Consider the following 23,939-nt stretch of genomic DNA (forward strand, 5'->3'; position numbering starts at 1 on the left):
AAATTAATTACTTACAAGTTTAAAATATGTCTTACAGTATGTTCCTAGATTGTACTGGTTTACACTCATGAGACATTTGGATGCATATAAAATAATTCTATACCCCGATAAAAATCCTATTTTTAAGGCAGTTTATTTTTGTTATTTCATGATTTTACTGCATTTTACTGCATTACTGTGACTTTTTAAAATAGAACATTCCTAAAAGTTCTTCTTACAGTTTGCCGATAGAGCTGAGGCAAAATGGAATTTATTACAAGTCCACGCAATTTTTAAAAATCAAGATCATATCACACTAATGTTTATGGCTTATTTCCATGGTTATACAAGAAAATATTTTTTTCAATTATACAACTTTATACAGGATTTATTACTTACTTTATTTCATATTTTGTTTTTTTATCCAGCTAAACAAAATAAAATACATTCCTGAATTCTGAAAATATTGGGGATTTATTTGTTCCTTTAGCCTAGAATATCTTATGAAAAGGAAAATATGTTGTTGGTTGGCTTTTAATCTAATTATTTAATAGATAATCAAATAACTTAGCAACTGAAACTACATTGAACAGTATACACAGGGAAGTCTCACTACCACTATTGACACACTCCCAGTCTCCCTCATACACATACTTTTAGTGAATTCTCTTTCTTAGTTTATTTTTCTAGTATTTCTTTTAGGAAAGGCAAGAATGTATGTATGTGCCATTTCCCTACTTCTTGACCAGAAGGTCAAAACACACTGTTTTATTCCTTGCTTTTTTCACTTACTAATATATCCTTGTGAACAACTCATATCAGTCCTTAGGTATTGTCTTCATTTATAAAGGAGAAACTCTCTACTACTCAGTATTTACTGGTCATTAACAGGAATAAAATGATAGCTTTTTAGGCTTCTATCTGCAGTGTATCCATATGCTGTTCAAAATCTAACATCTGTAACTGAATTATTTTACTTAGCATTATACCGTCTAGATCCATCCACGTTATTGCAAATGGCAAGATTGCATTCTTCTTTATGACTGAGTAATATTCCATTGTATACGTATACTACATGTTCTTTATCCATTCATCTGTAGATGGAAAGCTGGGTCACTTCCATATCTTGGCTATTATAAATACTGTTTCAATAAGACAAAGAGTATATAATTTCACTCATTTGTAGAATTTAAGAAACAAAACAAATGAACATAGAAAAAAGAGACGAAGGGGCGCCTGGGTGGCTCAGTTGGTTAAGCGACTGCCTTCGGCTCGGGTCATGATTCTGGAGTCCCGGGATCGAGTCCCACGTTGGGCTCCCTGCTCAGCAGGGGGTCTGCTTCTCCCTCTGACCCTCTTCCCTCTCATGCTCTCTGTCTCTCATTCTCTCTCTCAAATAAATAAATAAATAAATAAATAAATAAATAAATAAAGAAAAAAGAAAAAAGAGACAAACATGGATGGGTGAAATAGGTGAAGGTAATTAAGGGTACACTTATCACAATGAGCACTGAGTAATGTATAGAATTGGTGAATCAGGGGCATTTGGGTGGTGCAGTAAATTAAGTGTCTGACTCTTGGTTTGGCTCAGGTTGTGATCTCAGGATCCTGATTTCAGTGTAGTGAGATCGAGCCTCCTGTCAGGCTCTGTGCTCAGCATGGAGTCTGCTTAAGTTCCTCTCTCCCTCTGCCCCTCCCCCCAGCACTCTCTCTCTAAAATAAATAAATAAATCTTTTTAAAAAATTTGTTGAATCATTATGTTGTACACCTGAAACTAACACAACACTTTATTAATTATACTTGAATTAAAAAAAAAATCTAGGGGCACCTGGGTGGCTCAGTCAGTTGAGCATCTGCCTTTGGCTCAGGTCATGATCCCAGGGTCCTGGGATTGAGCCCCACGTCCGGCTCCTTCCTCAGCGGGGAGCCTGCTTCTCCCTCTCCCTCTGCCTGCCGCTCCACCTGCTCGTGCTCTTCCTCTATCTCTGTTAAATAAATAAATAAAATCTTAAAAAAAAAATCTAACATCTGTAAGTTCTGTTCTACAGCTCTAGTATTTGGCTTCTCCTTCAAAGGCCATTTTTCCACACAAAGACAAGGAGGAATATAGATTAGCACCACGCTGTGTAAAACTAAACTAGGGTGGATCTGGGAAAACCTATAGAAAAGGAAGCAGCAGAAAGGACATGACCCTGAAGGTGCCATTATGCCACAGGGAGGTCTGCTTTGGCTGGGTGGGCATAGTTGCCTTGTACATACCCCTGAAAGGGCTCCAGGAAAGAACCCCTGATCCTGAGATGTCTCCATATACTATTTACAGAAAAAATGAGGCAGGAGTTCTCAAATCACTATGTGAAAATAGGTACTTCTTAGTGGAGGAAATGGTCTGGTCTTGTAGAAAGAGGTAACCTCTGGGTTTCAATGGCTCTTACCAGCAGGTTTTTTTCATTGTGCTAACTCAGATCTCCTGAGCCAATTTATTGCTAAACTATTAAAAGGGGGAAGGGAAAGAGCCTTCATGGCCATCTGAGTTCATCTCTATTCATGGAGTGTTTTTATTTTTTCATAAGCATTACTGCTTATTCATAGACATGTAAAGAAATAGAGTCAAAATGAGACGTGGATGTTGCATTATCAGCTAAATTCACTAAGTAGCTCTTTCTTGTATCTCAGCCTTAAGAGATTCAAGTATGAGTCTTAGTAAAATTCAAAATACTGGCCCTTCCAGGTAATTTGCAAATACTTGAAACCAGTTAGACCAGGAGCAGCAACAGCCTCTATTGAATAAAATAAAGCAGTATAAATCCAAAATAATAAAAGGAAATAGGCCCACTTCAGAAGAATACCATCTAATTTACATTGAATAATAAGCACTCTAGTTGACAGGAAGGACACCAACGTTTCATGTAGGTGTTTATTAAGCCTCTCCCACTCTCTTGACACCACTTAGAAACTAATGGAATATTAGCTGGAATATAGTCATGGAGAAGATTATAGACACTAGGAAAGACAAAAAGCACACAGTTAATAAATCACATTAGAATTGTTTTTAACCAGTACATAGAAAAATATTAGTGCTTAGGAAATTGATGGAGGCAGAAGCACTAAAGGACAGCATTATGGAAGTAATGTCACAGCTTTTCCTACAGAATTCACAGATTTTGACAGAATGGAAAGTCAATAAGGTATGTTCTTGTTCTAAGAATATAAACCCTCTTCTAAAGAGAGTTATTATTGGAAGTTAGAATGTTTTTGTTGTTGTGTTGCTTTGTGTTTTTATTATTATTCAATTTGCATCTCCCTTGCTAATATTTGGCATGGGAAAAAGTGCCATTCCCATAATGTTTATAGCATTAACCTTAAAAATAAAAAGGAATGGGGCACCTGGGTGGCACAGTTGGTTAAGCATCTGACTCTTGGTTTTAGCTCAGGTCATGGTCTCAGGGTTGTGAGATGAAGCCCTGCATCGAGCTCCACACTCAGCATGGAGTCTGCTGGAGACTCTCTTCCTCTGTCCCTCTGCCCCTCCTCTCTCCTCTCTCTCTGTCTAAAATAAATAAACAAATCTTTAAAAAAATAGAAAGGAATAGTTCTCACCTAAATATTAAGAAATTATATCTATAGTATTATACTAGGAATATTATGATTCAAGGGTGATCATTTTATAAATTATAATTAAACACTCAATATTATTCATTAAAAATTTCCATTATTAGATTTTTAAAGTACAACTATAATTCATGTTCTTTGTAACAAGTGAAATTTTACAAACTTAATGAAAAAGTTACTATTTTTACCACTTGTCCTCTTTTCCCAGCTGAAGTAATCAGCATGTAACACAGCTTTCTCATTTTATCCAGGTGTTTTATGTACCTGTAATATCATGTCTTTCTCTGTAGAAAACAGATTTAGCTCTCATTCTTTTTAAAGTTTATATTATAGTCCATACAATGATTGTACCATGGTATTTCAGACTCAGCCTCCTGAGGGATATTCAGGTTGTTTTCAGTTTCATTTTGTTGTTACTTCGCTAATTTATTTAACACTAGAAAAATATCTTTTAATGTTAGTTTTTATTTCTATAAAGTATGTTCAAAAATGGAATTCTGACCAAATTCCAACAATACATTAAAAAAGTCACTCAACATGATCAAGTGGGATTTATTCCCAGGATGCGGGTGGCTCAATATTTGTAAATCAATCAATGTGATACATCACATCAATAAGAGAAAGGATAAAAACCATTATGACCATGTCAATAGATGCAGAAAAATCACTTGACAAAGAACAATATCTGTTCATGATAAAAACCCTCAACAAAATAGGTTTGGAGGGAACATATCTCAACATAATAAAGGCCATATATGAAAAACCCACAGCTAACATCATCCTTAATGGGGAAAAACTGAGAACTTTCCCCTAAGGTCAGGAACAAGATAAGGATGCCCACTCTCACCACTCAACATAGTACTACAATTTCTAGCCACAACAATCAGACAAGAAAATGGAGTTAAAAGGCATTCAAATTGGTAAGGAAGAAGTAAAACTTTCACTATTTGCAGATGACATGTTAATATATATAGAAATCCTAAAGACTCCACCAAAAAACTATTAGAGCTGATGAATTCAGTAACGTCGCAGCATACAAAATCAGTGTAGAGAAATCTATACATTTCTATACACTAATAATGAAGCAGCAGAAGGAGAAATTAAGAAAACAGCCCCATTTACAACTGCACCAAAAAGAGTAAAATACCTAGGAATAAACCTAACCACAGAAGTGAAAGACCTGTACTCTGAAAACTATAAAACATTGATGAAATAAATTAAGGACAATACAAACACATGGAAAGACATTCCATATGCATGGATTGGAAAAAATAAATATTGTTAAAATGTCCATACCACCCAAAGCAATCTACACGTAATGTAATCCCTATCAAAATACCAACAACATTTTTCACAGACCTTGGACAAATGATCCTTAAATTTGTATGGAACCACAGAAGACTCCAAATAGCCAAAGAAATCTTGAAAAAGAAAAACAAAGCTGGAAGTATCACAATTCCAGATTTCAAGTTATATTACAAAGCTATAGTAATCAAAACTGTATAGTACTGGCACAAAAATAGACACATAGATCAATGGAATAGGACAGAAAACCCAGAAACAAACCCATGATCAGATGGTCAATTAATCTTTGACAAAGGAGGCAAGAGTATGCAATGGGAAAAAGATAATCTCTTCAACAAATGGTGTTGGGAAAACTGGACAGCTAAATGCCATGCAAAAGAATGAAACTGGACCACTCCCTTACAGCATACATAAAAAGAAGCTCAAAATGGATTAAGGAGTGTGAGACCTGAAACCGTAAAAATCTTAGAAGAGAGCACAGGCAGTAATTTCTCTGGTATTGGCCATAACATCTTTCTAGGTATGTCTCTTGAAACAAGGGAAACAAAATTAAAAATAAACTATTGGGACTACATCAAAATAAAAGTCTTCTTCACAGCAAAGGAAACAGGCAACAAAAAGAACTTACACAACTCAACGCCTAAAAAACAAATAATGCAATTAAAATACTGGCAGAAGACATGAACAGACATTTCTCCAAAGAAGACAAACAAATGACCAACAGACACATGAAAAGATATTCAACATCATTGATTAATCAAGGAAATGCAAATCAAAACTACAATGAGATATCACCTCAAACCTGTTAGAATGGCTAAAATAAAAAAAAAAAAAACACAAAAAACAACAGATGTTGGCGAGGATGTGGAGAAGAAGGAATTCTCATGTACTGTTGGTGGGAATGAAAACTGGTGCAGACACCGTGGAAAACAGTGTGGAGGATCCTCAAAAAGTTAAAAAATAGAACTACCCTATGATCCAGTAATCACACTACTGGGTATTTACCCAAAAAATACAAAAACACTAATGCAAGGGATACATGCACCCCTATGTTTATTGCAGCATTATTTACAAGTGTCCATTGATAGATGAATGAATAAAGAAAATGTGGTCTATATAGACAATAGAATATTATGCAGTCATAAAAAAAGAATGAAATCTTGCCATTTGCAACAATATAGATGGAGTTAGAGAGTAAATGCTAAGCCAAATAAGCCAGTCAGAGAAAGAAAATACCATATGATTTCACTCATAGGTAGAATTTAAGAAACAAAACAAATGAAGGGGAAAAAATAGAGACAAACCAAGAAATAGACTCTTAACTATAGAGAACAAACTGATGGTTACCAGAAAGGAGGTGGGTGGAAGGATGGATGAAATAGGTGAAGGGTATTAAGAGTACACTCATGGTGAGCACTGAGTAATGTATAGAATTGGTGAATCAGTGCATTGTACACCTGAAACTAAAATACAACACTGTTATGTTAATGTATTGGAATAAAAATAAAAATAAAAATTTTTAAAAAGTGGAATTCTGAGTTAAATTTTAATTTAAATAGAAACTGCTGGTTTATTTTCTGTAAAAATCTACATTTACATATACTCAATAAGAGGATACTATCACTTTCTCCCCATTTTTGTTCATCTAAGTGGTGATACAATGCAACCCATTGTTGTTTTATTTCATATATCCCTGATCATAAATGAAGAGTCAAGTCATATCTTTATTGTCCCAAAGTTTTTCCTTTTCTGTAATAAACTATTTTTCTAATGAGTTGTTTTTTTCTTATTCTTTTTAAGAGCTCTTCATATATTAATGATATTAATGCCTTCTCATTTATAATGAAAACATTTTTTCTAGTTAAGATTTTGTCCTCTGTTTATGGTATATTGTGGCCTATATTTTTTACTTATGTTTTTGTGTAATCAAACACATCTAATTTTCCCTGTCTCTTATTTTCCTGCCTTGGTTAAGAGAAGCTCACCACAATAATGTGACACGAATAGTACATCCTAGTTTTACATATAAGTTAAAAATTAATCCAATAAGTTAAAAATTAATAGCTTTGAACAATGTGGGGGTTAGGGGCACCAATACCCCTGTGAAGTTGAAAATCCATATATCACTTTTGACTCCCCCAAACTTAACTTCTAATAGCCTATTGTTGACTAGAAGCTTTAGTGATAACATAAACAGTTGATTAACACATGTTCTGTATGTTACATGCATTATATACTGTATTCTTATAATAAACTAGAGAAAAATATTAAGAAAATCATAAGGAAGAAAAAATACATTTACAGTGCTGTACTGTATTTATTGAAAAAAAATCCATGTATAAGTGGACCTGCAGAGTTTAAATCCATGTTGTTCTAGGGCCAACTATATATGTAAATGTACATTTGGATTTTTAATCCATTTAAAAATTATGTTTTAATATGATGAAAAGTAGCTGTCAGTTTTGTTTTTGTTTTCCTTGTAAATATCCAGTTAGACTAGCCACATTTATTAAGTAGTCACTTTATCCACTAAATTGAATCAAATTATTTTTGGAATCTGTTATGTAATCATGTTTCCCTCCTTTATTTTTTTTAATTTTATTATGTTATGTTAATCACCATACATTACACATTAGTTTTTGATGTAGTGTTCCATGATTCATTGTTTGCATATAACACCCAGTAATTTGTTTTTTCTAAAGTATACTACTAGTTTTTCCTTTTTGAAATAAAGTATACTAGATGACAAATAATATTCTTATTTCAGTGTTAAATATAATGTACTTTTACTTTATTTACAATGTTGGCATCTTTAGTTATAAGGGAAACTGGTTTATAGTTTTCATTTTTATACATCTTTCACCAGATTATTAATATTCAGGTTATTTTTAAAACAAAATAAATTGATTGTTTTCTATTCTCATAGTCCTGCACTTTATAATCTATTTTACCTAATGTTAAAGAAAAACACATAAAAATATTATGACCTTGTATTTATAATGGTAAATCTTTAATATGTTTTTCAGACTTGAAGAGTTTTTTTCCTCTTCTTCATACTTTACATTTTTTGAGTGAATATTGAATAACATTATTTTCTCATAATCTTTCTAACCCATAATGTAGCTTATTTTGGCTTTCTTCTGTTTGCCCTAATGATGTTTGCAAAATTACATATATACTAAACTTTTAAAAAATAATTTAATTGCATTCATCTTTGTTAGCTCAGTCTTCCTAATTCCTTTATTACGATTGCATATTTTTGTTTGCTTCTAATCTAATTTTTTATGATATAAGCTTATTTTTGACACTTTTAATGAGGTATAATGTCATTCCATACAATTCACCATTATAAGTGTACAATAATTTCAAATAAATTCATAGGGTTGTACAACCATCACAATCTGGTTCAGGAACACTTCCATCACTCCCCAAATTCCATCAAAACCATTTGGAATTAATCCCAACTCCCAATCCCAGATCCAGTTAAATACTGATTTGCTTTCTCTATATATAAATTTATCTTCTGAATGTTTCATATAAATGGAATCCTACAATGCGCAATATTTGCTATCTGGTTTCTTTCATTTAGCATGTTTTTGAGGTCCATCCATGTTGCAACCTGTATCAGAGTTCTATTCCTTTTGGAACTAGAGGGTATTATGCTTAGCGAAATAAGTCAATCAGAGAAAGACAAGTACCATATGATCTCACTGATATGAGGAATTTGAGAAAGAAGACAGAGGATCATAGGGGAAGGGAGGGAAAAATGAAATAAGATGAAACCAGAGAGGGAGACAAACCATGAGAGACAATCTCAGGAAATAAACTGAGGGTTGCTGGAGTAGAGGGGAGTGGGAGGGATGGGGTGGCTGGGTGATGGACATTGGGGAGGGTATGTACTATGGTGAGTGCTGTGAATTGTGTAAGACTGATGAGTCACAGACCTGTACCCTGGAAAACAAATAATATATCTTAATTAAAAAATATATATATAAAAGGAATTTTTTCCTTTAATTGCTGAATAATATTCCATTGTTTGAATATACTACATTTGTTTATATATTCACCAATTAATAGATAATTGATTTTTTTCAACTATTATGGATAATGCTGCCATGTACATTTATATATAAGCCTTTGTGTTGACATATGTTTTCATTTCTCTGGGATCGATAACAAGGAATGGAATTGCTGGGTTTATGGTAAGTTGATGTTTAAGTTTTTAAGAAACTGTGAAATTGTTATTCAAAGTAGTTCTATCATTTTACGTTCCCAAAAGTAATGTATGAAGGTCCAGTTTCTCTATTTCCTCCCCAAACATTTGCCAATGTCTGTCTTTTACCTATAACCATTTTAGTAAGTGAATAATGATATCTCATTATGATTTTAATTTGCATTTTTCTAGTGACTAATGATGTTGAGCACCCTTTCATGTGCTTCTCATTGGTATATTTGTTGGTGAAATGTCCATTAAAGTATTTGACTATTTTTTTATATTGGACTGTTAGTCTTCTTTTTATTAAATTATGAGTTATTTTTTTTTCTAGGTACAATTCCTTTAACAGATATGCGATGTGAAAACATTTCTCCAAGACTTTGGCTTGTCTTTTCATTTTTTAAATTATGTCCCCCAGAGCATAAAAGTTTTCCATTTTAATGAAAACCAATTTATCTTTCATGTTCTTTTATGGTTTACACTTTTGGTATATTGTCTAAGAAATCTTTGCCTAACACAACATTTTGAAAATTTTTTCCTCTGGTTTTAAGTTTTATAATTTTAGCTCTTATGTTTAGGTCTACAATCTATTTTGAATTCATTTTTGCACAAGAAGTAAGGTAAGAGTCTAACTTATTTATTTGCGTATGTACATAAAATTATCCTAGTACCATTGTTGAAAAACAACCCTTTCCCCATTGCATTATCTTGGCATCTTTGTCAAAAACCAATTGATATAAATGTGTGGGTTTATATCTGTATTCTCAATTCTGTTTCATTGATCCATGTGCCCATCCTTACACCAATACCACACTACTTCATTACTGTAGCTTTATAGTAAGTTTTGATTTCAGGTTGTATATACCCTCTCCCTCTGCTTTTCTTTTAGGAAATTATTTTACTTAAAGTTTGTTTCTTTTATTTTTAATTGTACTTATCAAAATTATTCCTAAGTTATTCCTAACAATAATTCTGCTATCACTCCTTGGAGTTGTTTTTGCTGTGTCCTAAACATCTTGCTATTAGGGATTTTAATATTTATCATATTTTGGGGCACCTGGGTGGCTCAGATGGTTAAGTGTCTGCCTTCAGCTCAGGTCATGATTCCAGGGTCCTGGGATTGAGCCCCACGTCGGACTCCTGGCTCAGCAGGGAGCCTGCTTCTCCCTCTCCCTCTGTCTCCCCCCCGCTCAAGCTCTCTCTCTCTCTGTATCTCTGTGTCTCAAATTAATAAATAAAATCTTTAAAAAAATTTATCATATTTTGTATAATTTATACTTTTAGATTTTATTTTCTCTTTGATCCAGGAAGAATTTAGGAGAACAATTCTCCTTTCTAAATAGCCTATTTTATTGTTATTTCTACATTTATTTGATTTTATTCAGAAAATCTTCATAAATTTTTGTGAGAGGAATTTAAAAACATTTTCTAAGCATTAATGTGTCTCTGATTTTCTATTCTCAACTTATATTTAAGGAATACAAATTTCCATGCTTGTAGTTCACCAAATACAATGCATTTTTCCTGCCATATCATATTTTTTTCTAATATAGTCAACAAAATTGTAATTTATAGAAAATATTGATCCAAGATTTCATGGTGATTAAAATTTATGAGCTAAAAAAACACAAATGCTCTTATTCTTTTTTTTTTAAAGATTTATTTATTTATTTTTAGAGAGAGAGTGAGAAGCATGAGGGGTAGAGGGGCAGAGGGAGAAGGAGAGAGAGAATATCAAGCAGACTCTCCACTGAGTGTGGAGCCCCACATGGATCTCACCACCCCAAGATCATGACCTGAGCTGAAATCAAGAGTTGGATGCTCAACAAACAGAACCAGCCAGGCGTCCCTCAAACTTTCTTATTCTGACCAGATACCATATTTAAGAGTTTTAACTCCTTATTTTAATAAGGTATAAATATATTTTGTTTGGATATTTTTTTCAATTACTGTCAATGTTCAAAATGTCTCAATTAACATCTTCTATGCATTGTTTCATATCCTATTGCAATGTGAAAATTGCCAGTCAATTTACATGTCAATTGCTTTGTTATGAGTCTTAACATAAATTCTCATTTTAATTATTTAAATTACTGTTAACTCTACCATTGTATTTATGTCATTACCTGTATTATAAAGACTAATTTATATTGTATCAAAAATGGCATAAAACTTTTCCTAATACATGTTAATTTGTGGAGAAATTTTTAGTCCAAGATAAAAATATTCCATTTTTAGGTTTTTTTCTAACTAGGATATTTGCATTTCTCTTTTAATTTAATAAACTTTTAAAATTCAGTTATAAAATCCATTCATTTATTCAGCAAATATTTATTATTCCTTTACTAGATGTTAATAACTGTTTTAAGAGTTGGTAATAGAAAAGCAAATATGGCATCTTCCCATGCATAAATATGTACTCAGTTTAGTGGCAGAAATAGATATGAAGAGAATTAACTGTAATTTAGAATCTCAAAGAGTTGAATTAGTATTTAGATAAAGTATTATGAGGACAATCGTGAGGGAGCAATTACTTCTCCTGTGGAAAAAGTGTGGTAGGAGGATTGACATGTATGAAGGTTTCCCAGAGAAGGTCACATGTGACCTTGGGGCCTTTCCAAAAGTCCCCCAAAATGAGAAAGAAGGGGAAAAATATTTTAACAAAAAACCCCTGATAATTATAATATGTGACAATGCCAGGAGTTAGAACACACATAGAATATTTATAAAATTTTGAGGACAGTTATTTCTGATGCTCCTCAGGTTGTTTCATATATTTGGTAATATGAAATTCAAAAAGACAAAACTTAAAAGTTTCATAACAAATCAAATGTGCTCACATAGCAAGGAAAAATGTGTTAATTTACCAATTCTTGGATTTCTAGAATATACTGAAGATAGAGGCATCTCCTATAAATATCTAATAAAAAGAAATATTCCTCTTTCTGTTCCTCAGCCACTAAAGGGCAATAAATGAAGAAGCACAGACTTATCTCTAAGGATGATATCAGGCAGCTCCCTAATAACTTCAGATATCTCAACATACAAAGTTTGAATTGAGCTATACCATAAATAAAGTATTAATTCCTCAGTCACTTTCCATGTATATTTTTTTTATTTCTTTTAAAAATTAGGTCAAGTCATAAGCCGTATCTTAATGACGTATTTAACATGAAATGATAATCATCTGGTATATACTAGTATTGGAATATATAGACTGAATGCTCCATAAGTACAATTTATGTGACTACATTTCCATCATAGAATTTACGAAGTCCTATAAGTCACTACTTCTGATCATTCTAATTACCCAGAAAATGGAAGTCATATTGTATCTATGATTTTGCTTGTTTATATAACCATAACAAATTATTTTTACATAATTGGCACAGAATCATTTCATTCCTGTGGCAATAAGAAGGAAAAAGAAGTACCATTCAAAGACATTCTACCAAACTTGACAGAAATATTAAGACAACAGAAAATTTCTTCAAGGTACTAAATTATGAATAACAAGAATGCTAGTCATGAAAGTCAGTACACATTCCATTTAAAAAGTACTTGGAAAAATACTAGAAAATAGAGGTATACTCATTGGTAATAGAGATATTAATTGTAAATGATAGACTATGAAAAATAAGTAAATAACTGATACAGTTTATTAGTTAAATTGCATTTCCCAAATCAGGAAATACAGATATATATGGGGAGATCAAAAAGTAAAATAATGAAAGTTAAAAATGTTCTAATACCAAGACAAAATTTTCATTTATATTTTAACAATATGAAGAAAAATACCAGCAAACAGATGTATTCTGTAGCCATTGTACCAGAATGTGTTAAAGACATTAACCAAAGTCTAATGATTCCTAGAAATAATTTTAAGGTAAAAAATGAGTGTGAAATTTTTTATAACTAAGATTCTTGGCAATTCCAAACATGCTGTACAAAGTACAGCTTAAGACTCCCAGGAGCATTTTCAAAATTAAAAAAAAAAAAGTATTCTGCTTGTTTTCTGGCAATGGCAATGTTGTACACTACCATGATTTGCAACTTAAAATGTTCCAGGCCTCCAAAAATTCTTTTGAAATTTTGTTATCCTTTCTCATTGGTGTAAGTAATCAGATCCACTGAGCTCATTGACTCTGTAAATGATTTTCAGTAAATCATCTGCAAATTGCACTTTCATCCATTATTCAAAATTTTTTTCTGACTCATTCTCATCTCCAATTACATATATGTTAAAATTTTTTATATTGTCTCACAGATCACTAAAACTGCTGATATTTTCAAAATATATTTTCTCTTCTTCTTCACATTGATCTTCACATTGATCTATCTTCAACTTAAGTGATTATTTCCTTCCTTTATCGTTTCCATTCTTCTAATGAATTTCTTTCCAGATATGTATGTTTCACTTCTATAATTTGCTTTTGGCTCTTTTCTAAATTTTTGTTTCTCTGCTGGGATTTCCTTTCTATTCATTATGCTTTTTTTTTTTTTTTCTTAAAGACTTATTTATTTGAAAGAGAGAGAGTAGGGGAAGGGGCATATGGAGAGGGAGAGAGAGAGAATTCCAAGCAGATTACCCGATGAGCGTGGAACCTGATTTGAGGCCTGATTCCATGACCCTGAGATCATGACTTGACTGAAGTCAAGATGCTTAACTAACGCAGTCACACAGGTGCCCCTATATTAGGTCTACTTTATTAAATGGATGTGCTAACTGACAAAGTATTTCAGTGAAATTCCAACATCTGGGACATCTCAGGGTTGACTTCTTTTGATGGTAATTTGTTTCTTTGAATGTGAAACGTGTTTGGATCAAATCCAAGTCATAGTGAGTGTGAGACTGTGGAGATTCTGTATCTGTAATACTTCTCCAATGTTATTGGTTTTGTTTAAGCAGGTATTAGTTGGTTAGGCTAAAATTGCATATTCTGCCTTGACTAGTGGGAAACAGCTAAAACCTCATATAATTCTTTTAGACTTAGTTATAGGTTGCTTTGAGTCAGCCACAGGCAGGTATGAATCATTTTCAGCCTGAGATTTGGGTAAAGTTTGTAGTCTGATTTTGGATCTCCCATTCTCTGGATTTCTTTTTTCTAGGATGCCCCTCCTCCATTCTCCTGGGTGTTGAGAACAGATTTTCTACCATAGTCTCAGACACTTTGCAGCTTACTGTGACTGCAACATGTCCTTATGCTTACTGCCCTTAAAAATGGGACATTTACTCCATGCCAGTCCTGACTTAATCAACTATCTTTACTTTGAATTACTACAATAGTATATGCCTAATACTAGCCCTCTCCCATATTCCAACAGGTCTTTTGGAATCTTTTAGCACATTCACAAAAAAAGTAAGTGTGGAAATTTGACTTCTTCAAGGACTGTTTGTTTTAGTGGCCCTTATAAATAGCTCTTGATATTTATTTTCAAAAGTTGGTTTTTACATTAGCTGTGGATCTTATTGGCAAGCAATTATCAATGGCAACATTTTGCCATTTATCAGAAGTTACTCCCAGGGACAGTGGCTCCCACTAAAAATTTCCATCAATGGCAGATGATAGTAGATCTAATTATTAGAAACTCCTTGCAGTAGCTTTGGTAAATAATCTGCCTCTCTCAATAGTTTTTGAAAATTTTCTAGTGTATCTTTTTTCTCCAAACAGTTCATATAGATTTAAATGTTATGAAAATGTCATATTAATTTCTCAAAATTGCATCTAGAAAACAATATAGCAAGATAGCTTGTTTAATTTCTTAGTATAACTATGGTGCTAAGCAGTTCTTTCAAAGAATATATGCAGATTCCCTAGAACAGGGGTTGACAAACATATTAGACAAAGAGCCAGATAGTAAATATTTTAGGCTTTGTTGGCCATATAATTTCTTTCACAACTACTCAATTCTGCCACTGTAGGAAAAAGTAGTCAATAAAGCTTTATTTACAAAAACAGATGGCCAGCAAGTTTTGGCCTATAGGCTATAGGGTGTCAATCTTTCCTCTACAGCTATAATACCAAACAAATACGAGTTATATCTGAATTTCTCCAATATTCTGTTACTATTCCTTAAAATAAGACCTTATTCCTACTATTCCTTAAAATAAGGTCTATAAACTTATACCTCAAGACCTCCCATATATTTTAACAGGGACTTCCTAGGTATTAATTTAAGAATCCATTATTTTTTTCTCAGTGATTCCATTAATAAAGTGACAAGAACACATGGAAAAAATATGTATTACTAATTATCTGTTGTACTACCCCACTGGGCAATAGATATCTGTGTCAAACTTGTCCCACAAAATTAAATAAACCAAATTTCACATTATATTTTTAAAGTAGCATCACACTATAGAAATTATATCTTAAATAGGAAATAGAGACCAACTAAGAAAAGATAAACAAGTCAGTGGAATAAAGTTCAGAAACAGACCCACACATATTCTCTATCTATTCTTCCCCACCAAAATAATACATGGTGCTGTAGGGAAAGGGTGGTCATTTTAATAAACTGAATGGAATCAGCTGGATATCCTTTGTAGAAAAAAAAATATAGTATGGTCTAAAATATACTCAAAAGTCAATTTAATAGAAAATGGTTATCTAGATGTGAAATAGAAAATAATTAAGCTTTCAGGATCAATATAGGAGAATATTTTTATGACTTAGGAGCAAATAAAAAGTTGTTACGTTGAACTATATAAAAATTTAAAACTTCTAGGGGCGCCTGGGTGGCTCAGTTGGTTAAGCGACTGCCTTCGGCTCAGGTCATGATCCTGGAGTCCCGGGATTGAGTCCCGCATCGGGCTCCCTGCTCGGCAGGGAGTCTGCTTCTCCCTCTGGCCCTCCCCCCTCTCATGCTCTCTCTTTATTTATTTATAAATAAATAAAATCTTTAAAAAAAATTAAAACTTCTATTTATCAAAAGACATTGTTAATAGGGATAACCATGAATGTATCACGTGGGAAAAGTTTGCAAAGGGCTCATATTCAGAATATCTAGAGAACTGTAACAAATCAGTAAGGAAAGAGCAAATAATGGAAAAAAATGGGCAAAAGATTGAAAATTTACTTCACATGACATATACAAATGACCAGAGGAATATATTTTAAGAAGGATTCAAGTTTATTAGTTATCAAAGTGTAAATTAAAATCATAAGATACCACTGCATACTCACAGAAGTGGCTAAGATAAAAAAGAAGATACAACTTCCAGTATTATGATAAATAATGTGAGAGTACACATCCTTGTCTTGTTCCTGACTATGGAGGAAAAGTTCTGTTTTTCCCCATCAAGAATGATCTTAACTGTGGGTTTTTCATATATGGCCCTTATTATGTTAAGGTATGTCCCCTCTACACCTACTTTATTGAGGGTTTTTATCATGAACAGATGTTGTACTTTGTCAAATGTTTTTTCTGCATTTATTGAAATGATCATATGGTTTTTATCCCTTCTTTTATTAATGTGGTATATCACATTTATTGATTTGTGAATATTGAACTACCCTTGCAACCCAGGAATAAATCCCACTTGATCGTGGTGAATGATTTTTTTAATGTATTGTTGGATTTGGTTTGCTAGTATTTTACTGAGAATTTTTGCATTCATGTTTATCAGGGATATTGGCCTGCGGTTCTCTTTTTCAGTGGAGTCTTTATCTGGTTTTGTTATCAGAGTAATACTGGCCTCATAGAATGAATTTGTAAGTTTCCCTTCCTTTTCTATTTTTTGGAATAGTTTAAGAATAGGTATTAACTCTTCTTTAAATGCCTGGTAGAATTCACCTGTGAAGCCACCTGGTCCTGGACTTTTGTTTGGAAGTTTTCTGATTACTGATTCAATTTCTTGCTGATTATCACTCTTCAAGTTTTCTATTTCTTCCAGTTTCAGTTTTGGTAGTTTATATGTTTGTAGGAATTTATCCATTTCTTCCAAGTTGTCCAATTTGTTGGCATATCACTTTTCATAATATTCTCTTAAAATTGTTTGTCTTTCTGTGGTATTGGTTGTTATTTCTCCTCTCTCGTTTGTGATTTTACTTATTTGGATCCCTTCTCTTTTCTTTGTGATAAGTCTGGCTAGGGGTTTATCAATTTTATTTATTTTTTCAAGGAACAAGCTCCTGGTTTCACTGACCTGTTTTTTGTTTGTTTGCTTGTTTTAGTTTCTATTTAACATTGGACTGGAGGTCCAAGCCACAGTAATCAGACAACAAAAAGAAATAAAAGGCATCAAAATCAGCAAGGAAGAAGTAAAACATTCACTCTTTGAAGATGACATGATACTCTATGTAGAAAACCCAAAGCGCTCCATGAAAAAACTGCTAGAACTGATAAATAAATTCAGTAAAGTTGTAGGATACAAAATCAACATATAGAAATCTGTTGCATTTCTATACACCAATAATGAAGCAGTAGAAAGAGAAATCAAGGAATCGGTCCCATTTACAATTGCACCAAGAACAATAAGATACCTAGGAATGAACCTAACCAAAGAGGTGAAAGACCTGAATTCTGAAAACTATAAAACACTGATGAAAGAAATTGAAGATTACACAAAGAAATGGAAAAACATTCCATACTCATGGATTGCAAGAACAAATATTGTTAAAATGTCAACGCTATTCAAAGCAATCTACACATTTAATGTAATCCTTATCAGAATACTATTATATTCAAAAGCATTTCTCACACAGTTAAAACAAACAATCGTAAAAACCGTATGGAAACACACACACACACACACACAAAACCCAAATAGCCAAAGCAACCTTGAAAAAGAAAAGCAAAGCTTGAGGCATCACAATTCTGGACTTCAAGTTATATTACAAAACCATACTGATCAAAACAGTATGGCACTGGTACAAAAATAGACACATAGATCATAGAACAGAATAAAAAAGAAAAAAACTAGAAATGATCCCATAACTATATGGTCAATTAATCTTCGACAAAACAGGAAAGAATATCCAATGGGGGGAAAACAGTCTCTTCAACAAATGGTGTTGGGAAAACTGGACAGCAACATGCAGAAGAATGAAACTGGACAAAAATAAATTCAAAATGGATTAAAGACCTAAATGTGAGATTTGAAATAATAAAAATCTGATAGAACACAGGCAGTTACCTCCTTGACATTGTCATAGCAACTTCTTACTAGATATGTCTCTTGAAACAAGAGAAACAAAAGCAAATATAAACTATTAAAATAAAAAGCTTCTTCACAGCAAAGGAAATGATCAACGAAACTAAAAGACAACCTATGGAATGGGGAAGATATTTGCAAATGACATATCTAATAAAGGGTTATTATCCAAAATATAGAAAGAACTTATATAACTCCACATCCCAAAAATGAATAATTCAATTTTTAAAAAGGTGAAAAGATAGGAACAGACATTTCTCCAAAGAAGACAAATAGATGGCTAACAGACACATAAAAAGATGCTCAACATCACTCATCATTGGGGAAATATAAATCAAAACTACAATGAAATATCATCTCACACCCGTCAGAATGGCTAAAATTAACAACATAGGAAACAATGTTGTTGAGAAGGATGTGGACAAAGAGGAACCTTCCCATACGGTTGGTGGGAAAGCAAACTAGTGCAGTCACTCTGGAAAACAGATTGGAAGTTCCTCAAAAAGTTAAAAATAGGACTACCTTACAACCCAGCACTTGCACTACTAGGTATTTACCCAAATAATACAAAAATACTGAGCCAAAGAGACATATGTGCCCTGATATTTATAGCAGCATTATAAGAACAGCCAAATTATGGAAAGAACCCAAATGTCCATCAACTAATAAATGGATAAAGAAGTTGTGTTATGTGACTATATATACTCAGACATCAAAAAGAATGAAATCTTGCCATTTGCAAAATGACATGGATAGAGCTAGAATGTATTATGCCAAGCAAAACAACTCAGTCAGAGAAAGACAAATACCATATGATTTCACTCCAAATGTGGAATTTAAGAAACGAAACAGATGAACATAAGGGAAGGGGAAAAAAGAGAGGGAGGCAAACCATAAGAGACTCTTAACTACAGAGAACAAACTGAGGGTTGATGGAGGAGAGGTGGGTGGGGGGATGGGCTAAATGGGTGATGGATATTAAGGAGGCCACTTGCGTTGAGCACTAGGTGTTACATGTAAGTGATGAATCACTAAATTCTACTCCTGATACCAATATTACATTATATGTTAACTAATTAAAATTTAAATAAAAACTTGAAACAACAAAATAAATTTAAAAAAAAAAACTAAAAAACTACAATGAGATATCACCTCACAGCTGTTAGAATGGCTGAAATCAACAACATAAGAAACAACAAGTATTGGCAACGATGTGGGAAAAGGGGAGCTCTCTTATACTGTTGGTAGGAATGTAAACTGATGCAGCCACTGGGGAAAAGAGTATGGAGTTTCCTCAAAAAGTTAAAAAAGTGCCTGGCTGGCTCAGTTGGTAGAGCATGTGAATCTTGATCTCAGGATTGTGAGTTCAAGTCACACATTGGGCACGGAGACTACTTAAAGAAAAATAGAACTACCCTATGATACAGCAATTGCACTACCGGGTATTTACCCAAAGAATACAAAAATACTAATTCAAAGGGTTACATGCACCCCAGTGTTTATAGCAGCATCATCTACAATAGCCAAATTATGGAAACAGTCCAAGCGTCCACTGAGTAATGAATGGGTAAAGAGGATGTGATCTTTATATACAGTGGAATATTACTCAGCCATAAAAAAGTGAAATCTTGCCATTTGCAATGACATGGATGGAGCTAGATGGAGTATTATGAGAGTATTATGGAGCTAGAGAGTATTATGCTAAGGAAATAAGTCAATCAGAGAATGACAAATACCATATGATTTCACTCATATGTGGAATTTAAGAACAAAGCAAATGAGCAAGGGGAAAAAAAAAGAGAGAGGGAGATGAACCAAGAAACAGACTCTTAACTACAGAGAACAAACTGATGGTTACCAAAGGGGAGGATGGGTGAAATAGATAATGGGGATAAGGAGTGCACTCTCTGTGATGAGCTCTGGGTGTTGTATGGAAGTATTGAATCACTATATTGTACACCTGAAACTAATTTAATACTAGATGTTAACTAATTGGAATTTAATAAAACTTTAAAAAAGAAAGAATAAAGAATTCAGGTGGAGGGGCAGCTTGGTAGCCCAGTGGGTTAAACATCTGACTCTTGGTTTTAGTTCAGGTCATGATCTCAGGGTCATTAGATCAAGCCCTGCATAGGGCTCTGCGTTGAGCATGTAGCCTGCTTAAGCTTTTCTCTCTCCCTCTGCCCCTCCTCCCCTTCCTCCCCCTGCTCTCTCTCCCTCTATCCCGAGAGAGAGAGAGAGAGAGAAAGAAAGAAAGAAAGGAAGAAAGAAAGAAAGAAAGAAAGAAAGAAAGAAAGAAAGAAAGAAAGAAAGAAAGAAAGAAAGAAAGAAAAAAGAAAGGAAGGAAGGAAAATTCCAGTGGTAGTGAAGCTCTAGAGTAATTGGTACTAATATTCCACTGATCGTCATGTAAATTGGTGCAAACATTTTGGAAAATATTGACAGTCAACATGAAAGCGGAACTTATACATCCTTTTGATCCAGCCAATCCAACTTTCTGTGTGTGCATGTGTGTATGCTCAACAGAAACACATATGATCACACAAAGACTTGTATTAGAGTATTTATAACAGAACTACTTATAGTAATCTAAAACCTAAAATTACCCAAGTCTCCATTTTGGTTTTCATGGATAAATAAATAGTGGTCTGTTTATATAATGTCATACAATGTCATAATAAGATTGATCAGTCTACAGAAAAATGATAGGAATGAATGTCACAAACTTAAGTTTGAACAAAAGAAGCCATAGCACAAAAGAACACACACACAAACATAATTACATAGATATACCCATTGTCAGTGTTTAAAGATGTCTCTTTTGCTTTACATGGAGACTTAACCAAATAGTATTTATAAGCCTGTTATAGACAGATTGATAAAATGGTGTTTGCTAACATCCTATATACACAACATTAGTCTGCCTGTGTTTACTTATACACAGGCCAAACTGGGAAACTGAGGAAACTCAGATGTTCCTTCTATATGTTACCAATGACTACCACTTAGAAACTGGACACTATCAATGGAAAGCTATGGCCTGATAAATATCAGTCTTCCTCCAAATCACAGTATTTATACTACATGGTTATTTAGACTGCTTAGGCATTTTGCTTATAGAACAATTCAGAAAGCAAATATGTCAATTTGTAATTTCTAGTAGTCCTATGGGTTATAAGGGTGAACAGAAAGTACTGGCAGGAAAATGTCTGAAACCCGCATATTAGAAGATGGATTGGTGGACCTATGAAGCACCTTTTCCTATGTATTTATGGTCTCAGGAGGATGATAATGTCTATAAAACAGCAGTTATCAGGGGAGTGATGACGCCATAAAATGAAGAAATAAAACAACTTAAAAGCACTGAAGGATTTTTTTTTTCCCTCCTGGAGACATCCTATTAAGTTCTTATGGGTTAGAAAAAAAAGATAACCAAAACTAGGAAATTAAAAGGAAGATATGCATATAGCATTTATATTGAACTTCAGATATATTTATAGTTCAATGAACATTTTTCTAAAGAAAAGTGAAAATACAATTCTCTACAATTCTCTTACCCATTTGTATAAAAGTACTTTTTCAATAATGAAATGAAATTCCACCCTTTAAGACGGTCTTCATAACCAGGGGCAATGAAACATTTATAAATATCTCTGATGGCACACATACACACACACACACACACACAAACTTTTCAATTGTTGATCCACATGAAAGCTACTGAAGCTAAAAGAGAAAATCTTATTTTCAAGATACTCCTTAGTTGGTGCACTACTGAGATGTCTTATATTCTTCTTAGGGTAACAAAGTGTGAGTGCTTATTTCATTCATATACATATAGAGATAGATGAATAGAACTTCAGTGCCAGGCACTATTCTTTTGCAAGTATTTACTTATTTAACAGCACTATGAGATTGTTGTTGTCAATTTTACAGATCTATGCATATGAATCTACAATTATCTCAAAATTAAAAGGTTACTTTAACATATTTACTGATGCCTAGTATGTGCTAAGTACAATTACAGGTGCTAGGAAAGAGCAGTAAACAATAACAACAAAAAAAAAATAGCCTCTCTTCAAGAAGTCTGAAGTCTACTTAAAGAAACAGACAAAAATAAAGAAAAATGATTATGTAACATGTCAGAGGTGAAAATGAAGAAAAAAATAAACAGTAGTGAGCATAAAGAAAGATGGAGGAAGTGCTATTTATATACGGCCTTTAGGGATGCTATCTTCCAGACTGTGGTATTTAAGCAAAGAAATAAAGCCACACAGGTTTCTAGAGAAAGCAAAGCAGGGAAAAGGATAGCTAGTCCAAAGGCCTTAAGTTGGGAGTGGTCCTGGCATGTTCACTGAATAATAAGTAAATGGGCCATTGTGTCTGGAGTGTGGATAGTAAAGTTAAGTAGTAGGATTTTGAGTTAGTGGTATGCCAGATCATATAGGTCTGTAGATCATGATAAAAACTTTCAATTTTACTTTAAGTGTGTGTTGGAGGAGAGGGATAATATGTGATTTAGGACAGAGTACTGACATGTTCCATCTTACCTACTAAAAGGTTATTATGGCTGTTATGTTGAGAACAGACTGATGGTAAGGAGAGCAAGTGGAAAGTAGGAAGACTATCATTTCTCATTTTTTTTTTTTTTTAATAAGAGCTATTGTAGTGGACATATTCTGCTTTCTAGCCTACATTTATACCTTTGGGGAACAACTTTCCCCATGTTATGCCAAGGAATGTATAAATCATAGGCTGCCAAAGTATCCTATTCTCTTAGCAAAAATGACTGGTTCCTGAACAATATAGTATCCAAGAAAAGCCAATTAGAGTTTCTTCTTGGAAGTGGATACATGGACAGTGGTTTTCCAAAGGTCTCTCTCTTTCTCTCAGATCCATGCCTATAAAGACCAAATGAGGGGCGCCTGGGTGGCTCAGTTGGTTAAGCAACTGCCTTCGGCTCGGGTCATGATCCCAGGGTCCTGGGATCGAGTCCCGCATCAGGCTCCCTGCTCGGCAGGGAGTCTGCTTCTCCCTCTCCCACTCCCCCTGCTTGTGTTCCCTCTCTTGCTGTGTCTCTCTCTGTCAAATAAATAAAATCTTTAAAAAAAAAAAAAAAAAAAGACCAAATGAACAACAATGTGGAGAAAGCCTATCTGAGAATTAAGTAAAATATATACAAATTGAGCTAGGAAAAAGAAATCTTTTTTAGAAAGATTTTTTATTTATTTGAAAGAGAGAGAGAGCACAAGCAGGAGAGCGGCAGGCAGAGGGAGAGGGAGAAGCAGGCTCCCCACTAAGCAGGGGGCCCGTTGCGGGGCTCGATCCCAGGACCCTGGGATCACGACCTGAGTCAAAGGTAGACACTCAACCAACTGAGCCACCCAGGTATGAAAAAGAAATTCTTTATAAATATGTTTTAACTCTGGAACAAATGATAAAATGGATAAAAATTTTGTTGTGTGCTATTTAAAATTCAAGCCTTGATTCTAGAGTAATGATTTTAACTACAACATCAAATTTGTCACACAGAAACAAAACTCTGCATCTCTGCATTCACCTTCCCATCATGCTCCTATTTCTATGAAATTGCATTATTTTGCAGAGAGACAAGTGTGATTTGTCATCTTTGTGTGAGTATTCTGTGGATCACATTCAATTCATAGATAGTT

The 23,939-nt window shown here is 33.6% G+C and overlaps 1 protein-coding gene across 1 annotated transcript in view; it reads right to left on the bottom strand.

Moving 5' to 3' along the window:
* CTNNA3 (catenin alpha 3) overlaps positions 1–23,939 on the bottom strand; it is a 1,789,288-nt gene that overhangs the window by 213,181 nt on the left and 1,552,168 nt on the right. The window lies entirely within an intron of this gene.

The sequence above is a fragment of the Mirounga angustirostris genome, unplaced genomic scaffold (genome assembly GCF_029215605.1).
Source record: "Mirounga angustirostris isolate CCGP_5_RB_7025 unplaced genomic scaffold, mMirAng1.0.hap1 SCAF_6, whole genome shotgun sequence".
Classification (NCBI taxonomy): Eukaryota; Metazoa; Chordata; class Mammalia; order Carnivora; family Phocidae; genus Mirounga; species Mirounga angustirostris.